At 34.7% G+C, this 20,297-nt stretch overlaps 1 long non-coding RNA gene across 1 annotated transcript in view; it reads left to right on the top strand.

Annotated features, from left to right (window-relative positions):
* The window catches only part of LOC145261000 (uncharacterized), a 370,591-nt gene extending 360,039 nt beyond the window's left edge, over positions 1-10,552 (top strand). Inside the window, exon 2 of the long non-coding RNA XR_013864382.1 lies at positions 9,822-10,552. This is a non-coding gene — a long non-coding RNA (uncharacterized LOC145261000). The remainder of the gene's footprint in view (positions 1-9,821) is intronic.
* Positions 10,553-20,297: the final 9,745 nt, after the last annotated feature.

The raw sequence follows: 20,297 nt of genomic DNA, 5'->3' as shown, positions 1-20,297 counted from the left end.
GGAAATTGGATCAAATGTTTGTAACATGTCTTCGTCCTAAGATAAATGCTGGTGGTGTTTGATCAACACTGCTGGGGAGCCATGATGTAATATACTTTTTTTGTTTTTAAATCCCCGAAACAGTGTTTCATGGTAAAAAAACAGATGATCCCTTGAAAAATAAATTATTATTACTATAGTAAATTCGAGAGCGAGTTGATGCAGCGATTGCAGGTGATTAAATAACTAACTGACTAGATGGTTTTCTAACGAATGATAAAAATATTTTTTGTATAGTTTTAAAAGTTAAAATCTTCAAAGACTACATATATATATATATATATATATATATATATATATATATGTAATAGTAAATCGCTAAATGTTTTTTTGTTCTGTCGTAGGGGAAGTGTATGTACAATTCCTGGCGGTAACAGATCTTCGATTAAGAAACTATTTTAGTAAAATGAATGCTAGAAATTAGAAGTCATTTTGGCTTAAAAAACAGAAAATATTTAAAATGCGATTCATAGTTTCTATAGTTTTTATAGATAATTCTCGGTTTGGTATTTTTAGTTTTGCTGTCGTCTTAACGCGGAAAACTGCCAAAATAATTAGTTGAATAAAAAAGAATAATAAGTCCTTGGAACATGTCGTATTGATTTTCGAAATCATGCCTACTTAAAAGAGAGAGAGTACAGAAGCAGGGAGAAATGAGAGAAGGGAGATAGAGAGAGAAAGCAATGTAGATGTTTGAGTGAGAGAAACGGAGAGATTAAAATAACAGAGTATCTGAAAATAAAAAAAGAAAAGAACTGTACATAAGACTGACAATATAATAAACTCATACTCCCCATATATATATATATATATATATATATATATATATATATATATATATATATATATATATATATGATATATATACTAGTAAATGTACCCGTCGTTGACAGGGTTCAAAAACAGCCTACACAAAATGGACTCTGATTTATGAAAGTATGAAAGGTTATGAAAAGGAAGGGTTGGAAAGAGATAGCTTCGAATTTGGGGGTATCAAAACCAAAGCAAAATATGAGGAAAGTAAAAATAAAATAGATAAACCCCATAATTTATTATACCATACCTGTTTACACTGAAGCACTTATCACAATATTTTGTGGACCTATATTAAAAAACCTTGTTAAACTTTGTGACATATTTCCATTCTTTGGAGGTCAGGTGCGAACGAACACCCCATAATTTTATTATACCATATTTCTTCAAACTGAAACATAATTATCAAAGTATACTTACGCAGATAGATATGAAAAGTCTTTATCAAAGTCTGTGCCTATTTCCATTCTATGGAGGCCAGGCGCGAACTAAGACCCCACAATTTTATTATACCATCCCTATTTAAGTTAAAACATACTTATCAAAGTATTATTATGTACATCTATATCAAAAACACTTTCAAACGTTTTTTTTTTTTTATTTTTACATTTTTTATTTCCATACTTTGTGGACGAGGCGCGAACGCAGGCCTCGCAATTTTAATCAACCACTGTTCTGCCAGATCAAACATACCCATTCCTGTGTCTCGATACACCTTCTATCATTATATGTAATCAGTTTTTTAAAACAGTCAACCATAGAGGAGCCTATTCGTGACCAGACACCCACATACACACACACACATTCAGCTATATATATATATATATATATATATATGTATATATGTGTGTGTGTATGTGTATGTGTGTGTGTGTGTGTGTGTGTGTGGATAAAATATCAATACGAAAAATATATATAGATTTATAGTTTTTATTTAGCGACTCGTAAAAAATCCAATCATTTGAGACCCCTAGACCCGCTCTGCCACTTTTAGTTTCGGAAGAGATAGAGTTTTAAAATAAGGAGAAAGACAAACAAACCGACTGACACACAGATAGACGGACAGAAAAAAAACTGACATTGCCGTTTATATATTAGACTATCGATTCGCGATTTCAAAAGTCAAAAAAAGAGCATTTGGTGCCATTAGTAAGAATCGAAACTGAAACTGTAGCATTCAAAGCTGGTGATGTAACCACTGTATCAACGTGACATGGATGTAAACTGATTAAAAATTAAAAATAAACTAAGATGAATGTATAAAATGTTGTTTTTTTTTTTCAATTTTGACTCATTTTTGACACATAAAAAAAACTATTTTAACCGGCTAAAAACCCATAAAAGAACGGTTCATAAAAATTCCAATCATTTGAGGCGCCTTCCGCAACTCTACGCCTTTTACTTTCAAAGGAGATAGAGTTTTTTTTTTACATAGACATCACCACTTATCAAGGCCAAGAGAGCACTCGAGTATAAGGGTTAATGAATGTACAGTAGAAATTGGACAATATAGTAATCGTTAGTAATGGATATTCGGTAAATTTGTTAACAAGTGGGACGGCTCATCAAGAACTTGTTTACGTTAGACTTGAAGACAACCATATGTAGTCAGCTGGAAAGCAGGAAAACGGAAGACAATTCCACAGGCGTTCAGTTCTAAGAAAGAAGCTTTGTTCATGGAATCTACGTTTAGGTTTAGGCACAGCTAAAGAGCGGGGGGGAATTATTGATAGTGTTTTCAGCTAGACGAGTGTTTCTTGTGAAAGTTTGGCGAGGGGGAGCATAGACTGAAGCTCAGTCGAACACTTTCTATGAAAATACCGATACAGCAGAGACAAACTCGCAACATCTCTTCTGTGAGATAGAGGTTGCAGGGAAGAGAAAAGGATATCCCTTACGAGACTACGAAGTCTATTTTGAACTCTATCAAGGGAGGACAAGAGTTTGGAAATATGGACACTGACAGGCAGACAGACATATACCCTTTAACATTAAATTACCGAAGATAATAAAACATCGGTGACGTCGGTCTCAAATCCAAACAGAGTGGGCTAATATCTAATCGCTCATTTCGAACTTTTTTCAGCCTCTGTTTATCGCTGTCTCTTTTCTCATTTTCTTTGTGTCATTATCGTATATTTCGAAATATCCAAGAAACTGACAGAGCTAAGATTGGTTGGTACGTAGGTAGGTAGATAAATGTGACCTGGAAATGTTTATAAAGTTGCACTCGAAACTACAATACAACGCGACATATGGAGTGTGCAAATGTATCTAGGATCTGTATAAAGTGGAATATCGAATCCAGTGGCAAATCCTCAAGGTCTAGATGGGGTGTCTACCACGGCTTAAGAGAAGCCCATCTACCTTTGAGAAAAAGATAGACCGCGACAGTTTCTCAACCTGGTATTTTACTTCGCGGTACATGCAGCGCCTCGCCTTCCCAAATGGTCACTCATTTGGTACTGGCCAGGCTCAACGACTTGGCGAAGCATCAAGTATTCAGCTACCGACAAGATTTGAATTACACTACAAACTCGTGTGGTGAGTTCAATCGGTGCACTTTCAGTCAAATGTCAAGAAAAATTCATTAAAAATGCCCCGTAAGTAAAATTTTCATACTATGGATCAACGAAGTACTTCAATAGGTTTCCTCATCTTTCAGATGACAATCATTTTAGCTGTGACGTTATCCAGGATCCAACACGTTGAAGTCTCAATCGCAAAGTTTTTGGGGTTTTTTTTATCACATTTCACCCCAAACAAGACACAATGCCACTTAGATGTAGGGGGCTACTATCAGGGACATAAGCTACAGGGTACTATGTAGGGAGTTGGGCAGCAAGATATCGGTTCACGTTACACTTGAACTTCTGCATGTCAGTACAGTTGGGAAAGCAGGGGCCTGGGAGGGAATTCTAAAGTCTAGCGGTTCTGGGGAAGAAACTACTGGAGTAGAAAGTTCCCTTACATCTAGGGATCTCTACTGTGTAGGGGTGGGATTTAGCTGCTTGTCGGGTTTGTCAGGAGTATTTACGTCGAGGGGGTACAAGTGCTTGTAGTGTGTCGGAGCATTTACCATTAAAATACTTGTTGAACAGGCAACAAAAACCTAACAGCCAGCCATGATTCTCCCCAGAATGTGCTGCTGCTATTGCGCACAGAAATCACTTTTTCCATAGCTACCAACGTAATAGATGCACTGAGACTAAAGTTGCTTTCAGGTCTGCCAGCAACCACTGTAAAAGAGTAATAAAAAATGCAAGAGAGCTATATGCCCAGTCTGTTAAATCCAAGGTAGCTGATCAGCGGCTTGGATCCCACCAGTTTTGGCAAATAACAAATAGGATCCTGAACAGAAGTGTGCGTTCTATCCCAACCATTATCAATGGACCAGAGGTCATCTCGTCAGCATCAGACAAGGCCAAACTATTTGCAAAGAACTTTGCAGCTAATTCTACCCTATGCGACGAAGGCCATCAACTCCCCATATTTCCTCCTATAACACAGAACAAGCTAGGTAACATACAAATATCCATGCATGAGGTCGCCAAGCTAATCAAGAACCTAGATTCCAGTAAAGCAACTGGCCCTGTTAAAAAAGCTTCAACCAGAACTTGCTCCCATACTTACGAAACTATTTAAGCGCTGCCTTAAGGAGAAGTGCTTTCCGACTCCCTGGAAGACCCCATCAGTTTGCCCTGTATTTAAGAATTCAGGTGATAAGTCATCTCCCTCTCAGTACAGACCAATAAGTCTCCTGTGTGTCATGAGTAAGTTGCTGGAATCCATATTCAATAGAGAAATAGTCAACCACCTCAGCAGGAATAACCTTCTTAGTGACACACAATATGGTTTCCACTCTGCAAGATCTACCGCAGATGTGCTGACGGTTATATCCCATAAGATTAGTGAATCTCTTGACAAAGCTTTCCTCTCTAGGGCAATTGCTCTTGACATATCAAAGGCCTTCGACAAGGTATGGCATAAGGTTCTACTTCACAAGATTTCCAGCTACAGTATAACTGGAAATGTTTTCTCAATCATTAAATTATTTCTCTCCGATAGGCTCATAAGAGTAGTGGTAGATGGACAAAAATCGGAGGCCTGCAATATAAATGCTGGAGTCCCTCAGGGGTCAATCCTGGGCCCAACTCTCTTCCTGATCTACATCAATGACCTCCCTAAACACATACTTAAATCATTCGTTGACATCTATGCTGATGACACGACCATCTACGGCAACACATCAAAGGCTGTAAATGACAAAGTTCTCTCTGATTCTCTCTCCTCTGATCTCGAGCGCGTGGTTCAGTGGGGGAAGATGTGGCGGGTTACCTTTAACGCATCCAAAACCAAACTCCTCTCCTTACATCATCAACGCTCTGATCCCCAGCTGGCATCAATTGTGATGAATGGCTCTCGTCTGGGTGAGGCCCGTGTTTTGACAAGCTTCTGGGTTTGACCTTTACTCCTGATCTGAAATGGAACATGTACATCAAGTCTGTTGCCAAGGTTGCTGGAAAGATGGTGGGATCCTTCTACCGCTCCAGAAGATATCTCACTACTGATGCAATTCTCTATCTATATAAAAGCCAAGTACGTCCAAGGATGGAATACTGTTGCCATATCTGGGCAGGAGCGGCCAAAAACAGCCTACCATGCCTTGACAGAGTACAAAATAGACTTCGTGGCTTAGTGGGGGATGCCCTTTTCTCTACCCTGCAACCTCTCTCCCACAGAAGAGACGTTGCGAGCCTATCCTTGTTTTATCGTTATTTTCATGGCAGGTGCTCGTCTGAACTCCAATCTCTGGTCCCCCCTTGGCAATCTTTCACGAAAAACACCCGTCTAGCTGAATCCACTGTGAAAAATATCCCCCACTCTATATCTGTGCCTAAATCAAAACGCGGATTCCATGAACAAAGCTTCTTTCTTAGAACTGCACGCCTGTGGAACTCTGTTCCGTCTGCCTGCTTCCCTCCGGACTACAACTTGGATGTCTTCAAGTCCAATGGTAACAAATTCCTAATGAACCGCCCCCTTAATTAAACACTTCATCAAATCTCCACACTAACGTAATGTACTTGCAATAACCCTTATCCCTGAGTGGCTTCCGGGCCTTGATAAGTGGTGATCATTGTGTAAAAAAAAAAAAAGAATGGGATGCAGCATTTCGTCGATGGGACAGATGCTAAAGCTTAGATGACAGTTCAGGACGTATCAGGTTGGCGACTCTCTTTTGAACCTTGTCTAAGAGCCCAAATATGACAAAGTAAACAAAGAATAGAAAATAACTTTTTTTGTAAGGACGACATTTATTTCCTCATTGTTACGGCTGTAATTTAACCCAGATAACCTTGAACGTACTCGAACGTTATCCATGTCTCTAAGGTGATCTCTTTTTAAAAGTATTTATCCTTCGATTACCGATGACGTCATTTCACATGCATTTGCATACGCGCTATGTTACAGTCCCATTAAGCTTTCTCCTCGAATGATTTTTCGCCTTTATAATAGGTGACTAAATATTAAAAAAATGTCCTACATTTCAAAGAACGTTTCGGATTTTTTTTTTCTGGTGTAAAAACAATTTCAGATACAAAAATCCAGCATTTGGAAAATCGATGTCTAAAAATAAAACCGACCATTGAGGAAATTCCAAGGAAATTCCAAAGAGATCCTCTGTTTCTATAAAAAAAAAAAATGGCAAATGAAAAAATAAAAAAGGGTGAATACTTTTTATTAATTTTGCAATTTTTCTGTTGGATTTCATTTTTTTTCTGGTCAATTTATTTTTATGCTGAAAGAAGAAAAATTTTATTCAAGTTTATTTCAAAACAATGTTTTTCTTTCCTGTTCAAAGACAAAAATTTGGTTCCGTCGTCGGTTTATGAGAAAATCTGACGGAGAAATCAGAACAGTTCAAATCCAATTTTTATGAAAGCCTTTGTTCATACATGCATTCAAATAATCTTTTTTCACTTTATAAATTGCAAAAATAAAATAAAATAAATAAATCCTCCCGAGAAAGAAAACTGGCTTCAAAAGTATTTTATTCAATTATACATTCCGTATTCTTTAAAGAAAAGCATCTCAGGTCATTTCTTTCAATCTCTATAATCCAAAATAAAAATGGTTAAGAAAATCCTGTATTGAAAAGAATAACAGAACGCAATGATCAGCTGGTGTTTAGAAACTTAAACAGACCCCAATTCTAATGACTCGATTATCTAATATATAAAGTAAATTAGGTTCCTTTATTGATGTTTTTTATTTTGTCATTTTCTCTTCTTGAATGTCATCACTTATCAAGGTTCGAAGGCCACTCGAGGATAAGTGTTAATGAATATAAAGTGGTAGTGCAGGAATCATTAATGGTGTAAATTGGATAAAATTTGATTATCCATGAGAACGGCTCAACAAGAACCCATTTACATTAGACTTGAAGGCCACCATGTTGTATTCAACCGGGAAGCAGGTCAGCGGAACAGTGTTCCACGGGTGGGCAGTTCCGGGAAAGCAGCTTTGTTCCTGGAATCTGCATTTAAATTTAGACACAGTTAGATAGTGGGAGAAATCTTATATAGTAGTTGTAGCTAGTCGAGTGTTTTTTTATGAAAGTTTGGTAAGGGGGGATGATAGATTGGAGTTCAGTCGAGTACTTGCTATGAAAATAACGATAGAGCAGAGAGAAGCTCGCAAAGTGTTTTCTGTTGGGAAAGAGGTTGCAAGAAAGTGAAAAGGGCATTACCTACTAGGTTTCGAAGCCGGTTTTGGATTCTATCGATGCTAGACATGGTGCGCCGAGCAGCTCCTGTCCAAATGTTACAGCAGTACTCCATAGAATTGCATTGACAGTAAGATATCTACTGGAGCGGTAGTATGATGCAACCATTTTTCCAGCGATATTGGCAACAGATTTGATGCATGTGATGTCATTGATAACTTTCTTCCTAAAAATAAAAAATAAATAGATTCGTGGCATGAGTTCTTGTAATAACCTGATTATCTTATATATAAAGTAACTAGATGTTTGAAAGTCTTCAGCTGTAAACCGTTCTTCTACCAACACTACAGAAATTCTTTTTTCATCTATCTATCTAAAACCAAACGGAACATCAATGAAAACGTTTCCTTCCATGTACTTCTCACCTGTTGAACATGTTACCATAAGTATGCTTTCCTGTAGACTACAGCATGGTTGTTTTCAAGTCTAATGGAAACAAATAACTTTTCATAGTACTGTTCCATCATCCACTTTAAAATCTTTGAGAGGCTTCTGGCCTTAGTAAGTGCTGATTCATTAGCATAAAAAAACATGTAGATTTCAAACAAAAATCTTTACAAATATGTCATCTTTACACGGTGGTCACCTTGTGTAAAATGAATATAAAATACTACTCAAAGTGTAAGGCCTGTGTTTGTCAAGATGATTCCTTTTAGTCATATCTAAGTTATCTCCCCTGACACATTTAAACACTGGGAACGAAAAAATAGATATAAACGAAACTTTTTATCCAGTTAAAAATGCGCAAAACCTATAGCGTGTTAACTTAGAATGAGTGCTTTAAGCCACATTAATGATTGCATATCGTTAAATGTGTGCAGATTTTTAAAAAATTAAATACTGATACCTATTATTCTATATTAATCACTAAATGGGCGTCGAACAGATACGCAGTTCGCTGCACCTTATCATAACATACAGGAGCATACACATTTTCAACCAGGTTAACCGAGTAGTTTCCGAGATAATTTCCATTGAAAATGTGGTTTTATGATGACTACTCCCTATTAACCTGCGCATCTAACGGATACCATAATACTTAATTCGCATTGTGACAGTGTTGCTGGATGTAACAATAATGATAACGACGATGACGATGATGAAGATGATACTGGTAATGCTGGCGATGATGATGATGGAAAGAAAAAGCATTAGTAAGAAAAGTTTGTTATGATACTGATTTTATAAGCACACAATTATTTGTGGATATAATGAATTTATAAAGAAATCTGTTTTCTTTCATCATAATGAGCTGACATACAACATCTAATAAAAACACTAACGGGAAAAGTTTGCGTCTTGGATTATAAAAATGTCAGAAATGTCGCCTTTTGCCAATTTAATAAATCACATCTCGGTGCCACTCTTGTCAACGAAAAACAGTTCACCTAATTCCCCAGTGGTAGTGGTGGAATTTTGTTAGGGATAATCCGAAATATAGGTAAGATTTTATGAGTTTTTTGGGATAGGATAAACAATATAGCGGATACGAATTCAAGTGGGCATTAATTGTTGTTCGGGCCTTAGATAATCAATTTATTTATTTTTTACTTATACGAAATGCCATTTTGAAAAACCCTTGATTATGCAAAAAAAAAAAAAAATGTAATGGAAGCAGGGACCCTCCCACGTGAAAAACCTAATAGAGGGTGAAGGCAGTCGGGTACTCCTGTTGAGAGTGGTGGTCAGATGCACAGATTTGAAAAGAAAGTAGAAAAGGAATACGCTTTCGGAACTTGAGAATTCAAAATATACCTGAGATTGGTTTACTGAGAATGATAAAATTAAATTCTGTGAATCCGGAGGCTGAGTCAAGCCTATCTTATTCTCAGTATAATCAAAGACAAAAATAGTCTCGAAGACTCACTCTGCCTGATCGCGGGGAGGGAGGCACACCATTCAGAGAAAATAAAAACCCTTGACTCAAGTTTCACGCGCTACTAAGCTACTGAATTCACTCTTTGAAGAGACAAGCCCATAGATTTACGGTTGCTCAGCATAACTTTGCTGATAAAAGCCGCCAGCCCCCGAGTACTTGCATCTTGAATCAGAAACTTTTGAATCATAAAAATTTTGTAACTTTCAGTGAATAATTATCCCGTTTTTTGTCTTTTTTACAAGAAACCCAGTGATAGACTTGCTTGACTTCTCTTTGCTTGAAATGGCCTTTATTTTCCAGTAACCCTGACTTGGGATACCAGGGTCGAAGGGACTACACACTCTATCAAAAGCAACGTAGGAAGAGTAGCAACCTGTCCGACCGGATCCTCACATCATTCAGGACCCTTATGGAAGAAACAGCCCAGTCCACGCGACCCACTGAGACCCACAGCGGACAGATCTCCTGATATCACTCGCTGGGACACAGCTGCATCTGATCATAACAAAGGTCCATACAAAACTTCAGCTAGATCGGCCCAGTAGTTTTCGAGCAAAAGTAAAACGAACAAACATACTAATAGACAGACAAAACTACAAAGAGATATATAATAAAGAACTCAATCTATTTCTGTATTTTTGTTTTAAATTGGTAACTTTTTTCCAACAAAATGAATATATGATTCTGGTTCGTTAGGTACTTAAATGGATCGTTGCAACATGTTTTTCCAGAACAATAAATTGTAATTTGATTTAATTCTCCCTAGAAAAAATAATTCGACCGCATAGGAATTATTTTCCACATAAAAAGAGACTAAACTCTGTGTTCGCCAATATAGGGTTACTATGTTTATACTAAACTCCAGAAGTGTAGAGTTAACACCCTTTTTCTCCTTTGCGGGACACGGCAGTTTATACGCCTGAAGAAGATCGGAAGTTACATCCACCGGAACATTGTGCAGATTACATTTAAGTTGAGAAAAATTGTCCGATTAATCCAAATAATACAAACATTCATACTTCACATAAAAATTCAATGTAATGTAAAAAAAAACTATTCTGAAAACAAATATGGCGATTAATGTTTAACTGTAAAGGGCAAACTAGAGATGAAGGTATTTCAAGATTTTCTAGATAAAAATTACTTTTTTTCAACAGACGATTTGTTTTATAAGTCAACTGACCTTACCAAGAGTTTTCCTGTAGTGTTTTTACTTGCAGTTATATTTGTTCTTAAAACTATGTTGTTCTATTACAAAACTGATGTTTTTTTTTGGTTTCAAACAAATGCGAAATAACTCTGTATTGATGAATACTGAGTTAACTCCCTTTTTTTTTTTTTTTTTTTTTTTTACAAAGGCGTCACCACATTATCAAGGCCCAGAGGCCACTCAAGGATAAGGGTTAAAGAGTGTACAGTAGAAATTGGTCAATATAGTAATCATTAGTAATGAAAATTTGGTAAATTTGATAACTTATATGGAACGGCTCATCAAGAACTTATTTACTTTAGACTTGAACACAACCATATTGTAGTCAGCCGGAAAGCAGGAAAACGGAAGACAATTCCACAGGCGTGCAGTTCTAAGAAAGAAGCTTTGTTCATGGAATCTACGTTTAGGTTTAGGCACAGATAAAGAGTGGGGGAAATTATTGATAGTGTTTACAGCTAGACGAGTGTTTCTTGTGAAAGTTTGGCGAGGGGGGACCATAGATTGAAGCTCAGTTGAACACTTTCCATGAAAATAACGATACATCAGAGACAAACTCGCAACATCTCTTCTGTGAGATAGAGGTTGCAAGGAGGAGAAAAGGACATCTCCTACGAGGCTACGAAGTCTATTTTGAACTCTATCAAGGCAGGACAAGTCCTTTCTAGCAGCTCCTGCCCAGATGTGGCAACAGTATTCCATCCTTGGACGTACCTGGCTCTTATATAGGTAGAGAATAGCATCAGCAGTGAGATATCTACTGGATCGATAGAAAGATCCCACCATTTTTCCAGCGGCCTTGGCAACAGATTTGATATACGTGTTCCATTTAAGATCAGGAGTAATGGTCAAGCCCAGAAGCTTGTCAAAACTTGAGGCCTCCTGAAGACGAGAGCCATTCATTTCAATTGATGACAAATGTGAATTAGAATGTTGATGATGTAAAGAGAGAAGCTTGGTTTTAGATGCATTAAAAGTAACCAGCCACTCCTTTCCCCATTGTACTACGTGCTCAAGATCAGAGGAGAGAGAATTGGAGAGAACTTGGTCGTTTACTGTCTTAGATGTGCTACCATAAATGGTAGTGTCGTCAGCATAAATGTCTACAAATGATGTAAGGATATGATTTGGAAGATCATTAATGTAGATCAGGAAAAGAGTTGGGCCCAGGATGGATCCCTGAGGGACACCGGCATTAATACTGTGAGCTTCTGATTTTTGCCCCTCAACTACTACTCTTATGAACCTATCAGAGAGAAATGATTTAATAATTGAGAAGACTTTTCCAGCTATACCATAGCTAGCGATCTTATGAAGTAAACCTTTATGCCATACCCTATCAAAGGCTTTAGATATGTCAAGAGCAATTGCCCTAGAAAGATTGCCACCGTCGAGAGATTTGCTAATCCTATGCGATATAACTGTAAGGACATCTGCTGTAGATCTAGCAGAACGGAAACCATATTGAGTGTCACTAAGAAGGTCATTTTTGTTGAGATGTTTGATTACTTCTGTATTTAACACAGATTCTAGCAACTTACTCATGACGCACAGGAGACTTATTGGCCTGTACTGAGAGGGGGATGAGCGATCACCTGAATTCTTAAATACAGGGCATACTGATGAGATTTTCCAGGGAGATGGGAAACTATTCTCCTTAAGACTTTTTTCGTTCTTCCTTCATGTTCTTAATATCAAACAAAACGAGCAGTGTTTCTTTTCAAGAACTGCACATTTGATGGAGTTGCTTTTCTACATGATACAACATCGTCGTCTTGAAATACTTGTCATAAACCGCCTTTATAAGCAATCACTAGGGCTATGACAAGAGAATATTCTTATCATTGTTATGACTCTCGAGTATATATCCGACACAGTTAGACACAGTTAATCAATCCAGAACCACACTATTCTACCTAAAAACATTTAAGGTATTAACTGACATATACTTTAAAAATAAAAATAATGAAAAGAATATTGTTTTATCATAGCCCTAGTAATCACATTGTCTTTTTCTCCTTAATCGTTTTTTTTTTTTTGCTCTCCACTAATATCCTTTAATTATTCAACTGACACTCTATCTATTCTCGAGAGGTTTTTGGCCTTAGAAGAAAACAAAATCTGAAATGAACGCTACGAAGATAGAGATAGATAAAATAATTCAAAACAGAAAAAGGAAAACGAATTCACAGTTATGTTAGTAGGACGAGTTCTTGCGTTGAAAGTTTCGAAATCTTTGAGACTTGATTTCAATCAACCACCTAGTATGAAATTTACGATGGCGTCCAGGAGGAATGGCGACGTCTCTTTTATGAAAAATGACCTACAGCAACGAGAAGCGATCAACCTCAATTAGATTGTAAAGTCATGGCAGTATTTCTCCCTGCTAGGAAGTATCTGACTCTGATATAGTCAGATCTATCATATAGGACACTATTTCTGAAGTACACTTTAAAATACCGAGTTGCGTATTATTTAACATTCAAACACATTTAAAAACGAAAAGAAAATACACAGAAATCAGTGATTAAAACGAAGTCGAGTGCCTTCCATAGAAAATAACAATTATTACATCCATTTATCAGTCTGTTTACGTTTTTGACATTTTTTTCAGTTTGGAAACAATTTAAGGACAAACATTTTGTATAATATATTTTTTTGTTTTTGTTTTTACAAAAAAAAAAAAAAAAAACAATTCACAGTAGCAAATAATTGGCTGCTAATTTTAAAACTGTTGATCGATTATTTAGCAAAATGGCGACTTGCAATGATTTTATTTTTTGCGAGCAGAGTTACGTCCCCTTTTGAAAGATGGCATCCGTAACAGTCAGATCCCTTTTTTTCTTTTTTTTTTTTTTTTTTTTTTGCTAAGATGGCATTCTGTATGAACACAAGAGAGACCAGTATGTTCTGGAGGAATACCTTTCACAAAAAAGTAACTTACACGAATGATTATTCTTAAGATGCGTCGATTCAAACTACGCGTTTAGCGACTTAATATTATCTTAGATTCCAGTGTTAATTTGGATTATTATCTACTTATTATTATTTTTCAAATATTTCTAATACTGCGTTTTATCTTTTCTCAGCTCGGCCAGTGAAGGAAAATCGATTTAAACGAAGACAACGTCTTAATTGTTCCCTCAATTTAAAATGGCTCATATTGGGGAACTAGACTTCCTCAGCATTACAAATCGAGTTCAGGACTAACTCTTCCCTTGTAAGAAAACAAATAAATATGAAAATGACAGCTGGAAAAAGTTACAAAATACGGAAGTTGCAATTAACATGAAAGTTCAATAGGACAAGAAAGGCTAGATGAAGAGGGATGAGCAATCATAATATGCAGGTCGTGAGTTCAATCTCTGGACATGGCAGTACCGGCCCATTTTGGCATGATGGGTAGAGTGTTGGCTAATGGGTCGCGATCCCGAGTTCAATCTTCAGTCGAGCCAACCCCCGGCCTTCTTTGCCCGGGAGCAAAGTTAAAGTAATTAGGTTTGATCAATGTGGGGGCAACCCTTCCTATCAGACAATTGCTAATTATTTGGACCCTGCCATAGTGCCCCCATTGTGGGGGTCTGGTTTTCCCCCACATTAAAAACGACCTTGTGTCTAATTTGCTCTCGTACGGAAGCAAATAAATGTCTTTAGTCGAATCATACTAAAGATTAAGAAATTGTACTTGCTAACCCTTGCTAAACAGTTTGCATTATAAGATGAGAATCAAGGGTAGGCAATCCTAGCAAAGGAGTTCTACACTTCACTTTTACCCATTTTTTTTTTTTTTTTTTTTTTTTTAGAATACTGGAATGAATTACCGAACATCTACGGTTGTATTCAACATAATCTTATACTGATTGAAATGCATTCCTTTTTTTTAAGCATCATGAAAGTAACAAACTGTACATGTTTACAATTCCAACAATGGGTTCTATATATCTCTTACTCATTACGAATATAAACAAAAACTAAATCACGTGTTAATCAAATTAATACAAATCGAACGTAATGAATCGATCACTAAGATGTATGGATATCGATTATTGCAGTAAATAGGGGTATAAATAATTTCCATTTCTAGTACAAAACACTTCATTATATGAAATTATAAATAGTAAAACGAAATATTCCTGCTATTATTGTCATTTATAAAATTATTATTTTGGACAGCCTAGCTATCTCTTGACCGAAAAATGTATTATAAAATAAACGTTCGCGTTTATTTGTGAAAACCAATGTAATTATTAAAAATTAGATACATTTATTTTGAATTAAGCATCTTTGCACATTTTTTTGTTGTTGTCCTAATACAATTTTTCACTTTCCAAGTCATTGCTTATGGGTCAATGAGTGAATATTTTATCAACGTTGGGGCAGAAAAACAGTAGCCATTTTTTTTTCATGTTTTAGATAGAAATAGGAGGTGCCTTTGTAAAAATTTCCCATTTCCATTTTTTTATAATGCAATTATTAACAGTTTACATACAAATCCTTTTATGATTACATGCTTTCCGATTTTAATTTACAAGAAGGATGGAGTGTGGTTGCTACATCTGGGTTGGAACTGCTAGAAAGACTTTATCCTGCCTTGACAGAGTTCAAAATAGACTTCATATCATAGTGGGGGATGGCCTTTTCTCTTCCCTGCAATCTCTTTCTCACAGAAGAGACGTTGCGAGCCTGTCTCTGCTCTATCGTTATTTTCATGGCAAGTGCTCGACTGAGCTCCAATATCTGCCCCCCTCGCTAAACATTCACGAGAAACACTCATCTATCTGAAAACACTATTAATAGTTCCCCCCACTATTTATCTGTACCTAAACCTAAACGTGGATTCCATGAACAAAGTTTCTTTCTTAGAACCGCGCGCATGTGGAACTCTCTTCCGTTTGCCTGCTTTTCGACTGACTATAATACGGTTATCTTCAAGTCCAATGTAAACAAGTTCTTGATGAACCGTTCCCCTTAAGTAATCCAATTGACCAAATTTACATTTCTAACGATTACAATGATATTGTCCCTTTGACTAATCTACACTCTTTAACCCTTATCCTCAAGTGGCCCCTGGGCCTTGATCAGTGGTGATTTCTTTGTGAAAAAATTAACTTCTCGCTTTGAAGATAATCAATTAAGCGCTGAAATGTACGGATATCGAGTGCTGCAGTAAATATTAAGAAAAATCACACGCATTGTTGTATAATTACATATCTTGACACTAAAGTTTACAAAAATCAATACAACTAAAAGAAAAACTAACTGCTCGATTTAACAACAATGAACGCAGTATTGCATGCTCGCTGCTGTAATTAACATTTTTGGTACTTATACAGTTTAATCAAGACATTAAAAAAATGAAAATATCAAAAAAAGTGTAAATTGAACGTATCCGTTATGGAATAAAGTTCTCCGAAAAACAATTTCACTTAATTTCATCAAGTAGATTTTTTTTTACAGCGAAAAAGCAATTTGTTATGATACCGAGCAAAAGGGTCGATTTTTAGGAAGAAGAGCTAGTATTAAAGATGGGGAGAAATCCAAACAAAAATTTAAAAAATTCAAAGATGTCTACCTTCAACGTGCAGTAATTAAAAACGTGACAAAGAAAAACAACTCGATCAAATTCAGTGAATATTTTTTTCGACGATCTTCAGTTCAAAACGAATACGTACGATATAACGATTTTTTGTATTTTATCTTTAATGACTTGATTAAACGGTACAATATTTTTTAATTAATATATAAAAAAACACACAATTTGCAGAAGTATTTGATGAAACAACAAGTAAGTCAAAGATCTTACTTGAAAACAAAATAAGTTAAGCAGAGGGAATATGGTAAAGAAAAAGGTGATTACACATGAATGGATAGTCTGCTGGTAGATAAAAAATTCAGTGACGGTAAAATCCAAATGTAAAACTTCAAGAAAATTAAAAGAATTTCCATTTGTACAAGTAAAATCCAAATACATCCCGTAATTGGAAGAAGATGGTTCATAATAATCCAAAGGCAGAAATCCATGGAATAATTCACAAACATGTGGACAACATATGTGTATATATATATATATATATATATATATATATATATATATATGTATATATATATATATATATATATATATGTATATATATATCAAAACATCGTTAAACTCACTACTCGTTCAAGCAGCCGCCAATAGCGTAATGGTTAGGAGCCTTGACTGTCGTACAAACGGTCGGGTTTCAATCCTGGCTTGAGGTAGTTGCCTGTCTAGCCGCACTGATGAGCTGTGAAACAGCGAAACAGTACTGTATGTGGATGACTATAGTGCTCCTCACCTTGAGTTGAGCATATTGAGAAGTGAAACACGAATTACCATTAGCATATAAGCGACGCTCTTTGTGTAAACAAATCGAGCGGAGGTATTTCAGACGATATCAAAACATCGTTAAACTCACTACTCGTTAAAGCAGCCGCCAATAGCGTAATGGTTAGGAGCCTTGACTGTCGTGCAAACGGTCGGGTTTCAATCCTGGCTTGAGGTAGTTGCCTGTCTAGCCGCACTGATGAGCTGTGAAACAGCGAAACAGTACTGTATGTGGATGACTATGTATACATATATATATTCATCTTTAATGACTTGATTAAACTGTACAATGCCATATTTTTTAATTGATATATAAAAAAACAATTTTCCATAATATAGTTACAGTGAAATAAAACGAAATATTATTGCAGTTATAGTCATTCATACAAATACGCTTATGTATAGCATGTCTTTGTATCTCTAAACCAAAAACAAATCTTTAAAAAATTAACTGTATTTTTTTAGCCATCGTGATATAATTCATCAGTTTCCAAGCAATTATTTATTAATCATTATCGGGTGCTCTATCAATTTTGGGGCGGGAAATTAGGGTTTTCTTTTCCCGTTTTAAATATAAACAGGGGGCGTTAATAGTGTAAAATATTTCGATGTCCATGTTTATTATTTTCGGGGAGTGTAATTATGAAAACAATGATAGGGATCTTCTACAGTTGATCGCGAACCATAGTTTAGTAGCATGCGACCTTGATTTTAATTTTCGCAAGGAGAAAGAAAGTGGTGTAAAATGGTTGTATTTTGGGAAATAATTTTACCCTTCCCGGGACGGGTGGGTTCGTATCTCCCGACCGGCAGGAATTGTCATCTTACACTTATGATTACATAAGAATGAATCACTAGTGTTTGTAAATATAAAATAATTGTTATTATTTATTTAAAAATATATGTACATGTATGGATATATATATATATATGTACATGTATCGATATATATATATGTACATGTATGGATATATATATATATATATATATATATATATATATATATGGATATATATATATGTACATGTATGGATATATATATATATATATATATATATATATATATATATGTACATGTACATGTATGGATATATATATATGTACATGTATGCTAATATTTTTCTTAGCAATGGATATCCCATAAATATAATAAAAACTACTATTGAACGTAAAATTGCTACATTTAATAGTGTTAAACGTATTGGTCCATCACGTTGTCCTATTTATTTAAAATTACCATGGTTAGGTCCTGTTGGCCTTCATATTATCGAACCTTTTTCTCTTCTTTTCGTAAAGATGTTTTGCCAACCATTCAAAAAAATTCTGTTGTTTATAAATTTGTTTGTCAGTGTGGAGCTGACTACGTTGGCAAGACATCCCAAAGATTGGAAATGATAATATCCCAATACATCCCTCGGGATATTCGATTACACCAGGTTTCGAGAACATCCGGGCACTCCCAAGCTCATGAGTCCGCCATCGGTAATCACCTGATATATATATATATATATATATATATATATATATATATATATATGTATATATGGATATATGTATATATGGATATATGTATATATGGATATATGTATATATGGATATATATATATATATGTATATATGGATATATGTATATATGGATATATATATATGTATATATGGATATATGTATATATGGATATATATATGTATATATGGATATATATATATGTATATATGGATATATATATATATGTATATATGGATATATATATGTATATATATGGAGATATATATATATGTATATATATGGAGATATATATATGTATATATATGGAGATATATATATGTATATATATGGAGATATATATATGTATATATATGGATATATATATATATGTACATGTATGGATATATTTATATATATACACATGTATGGATATATATATATATGTACATGTATGGATATATATATGTACATGTATGGATATATATATATATATATATATATATATATATATGTACATGTATGGATATATATATATATATGTACATGTATGGATATATATATATGTACATGTATGGATATATATATATATATGTACATGTATGGATATATATATGTACATGTATGGATATATATATGTACATGTATGGATATATATATGTACATGTATGGATATATATATGTACATGTATGGATATATTTATATGTACATGTATGGATATATATATATATATACATATATATATATATATACATGCATGGATATATATATATGTACATGCATGGATATATATATATGTACATGTATGGATATATATATGTACATGTATGGATATATATATGTACATGTATGGATATATATATATATGTACATGTGTGGATATATATATATATGTACATGTATGGATATATATATATGTACATGTATGGATATATATATATATATATATATATATATATATATATATGTACATGTATGGATATATATATGTACATGTATGGATATATATATATATATATATGTACATGTATGGATATATGTATATATGTACATATATATATGTACATGTATGGATATATATATATGTACATGTATGGATATATATATATATATATGTACATGTATGGGTATATATATATCTGTACATGTATGGATATATATATATTTGTACAGTTATGGATATATATATATATGTACAGTTATGGATATATATATATATATGTACATGTATGGATATATATATATGTACATGTATGGATATATATACATATATATATATATATATGTACATGTATGGATATATATATATTTGTACAGTTATGGATATATATATATATGTACAGTTATGGATATATATATATATATGTACATGTATGGATATATATATATGTACATGTATGGATATATATACATATATATATATATATATGTACATGTATGGATATATATATATATATATATATATATATATACATATTGCATAATCACGTTGACACACAGGTTCTCGTCAGATCACCGAAGTTTAGCAACGTTGAGCCTGGCTAGTACCAGATGAGTTACCATTTAGGACTTCTAGGCACTGTATGTACTTTCCGCTTATCTCGTACTTTGTTTCCAGTCGTCCTGAACCTCCACGTGCCACAGGTATTTAACAATGTCGAATCAGAAGAGGTGTGGTTAGAGATTGCGCAACTCTTGCCACAAAATTTTTACTCGCAGGCACCCTTACAGTG

This window comes from Euprymna scolopes, chromosome 37 (genome assembly GCF_053919585.1).
Source record: "Euprymna scolopes isolate OS-2025 chromosome 37, ASM5391958v1, whole genome shotgun sequence".
Classification (NCBI taxonomy): domain Eukaryota; kingdom Metazoa; phylum Mollusca; class Cephalopoda; order Sepiida; family Sepiolidae; genus Euprymna; species Euprymna scolopes.
The sequence above is the reverse complement of the archived record's forward strand: the minus strand, read 5'-3'. Positions and strand labels throughout refer to the sequence as shown.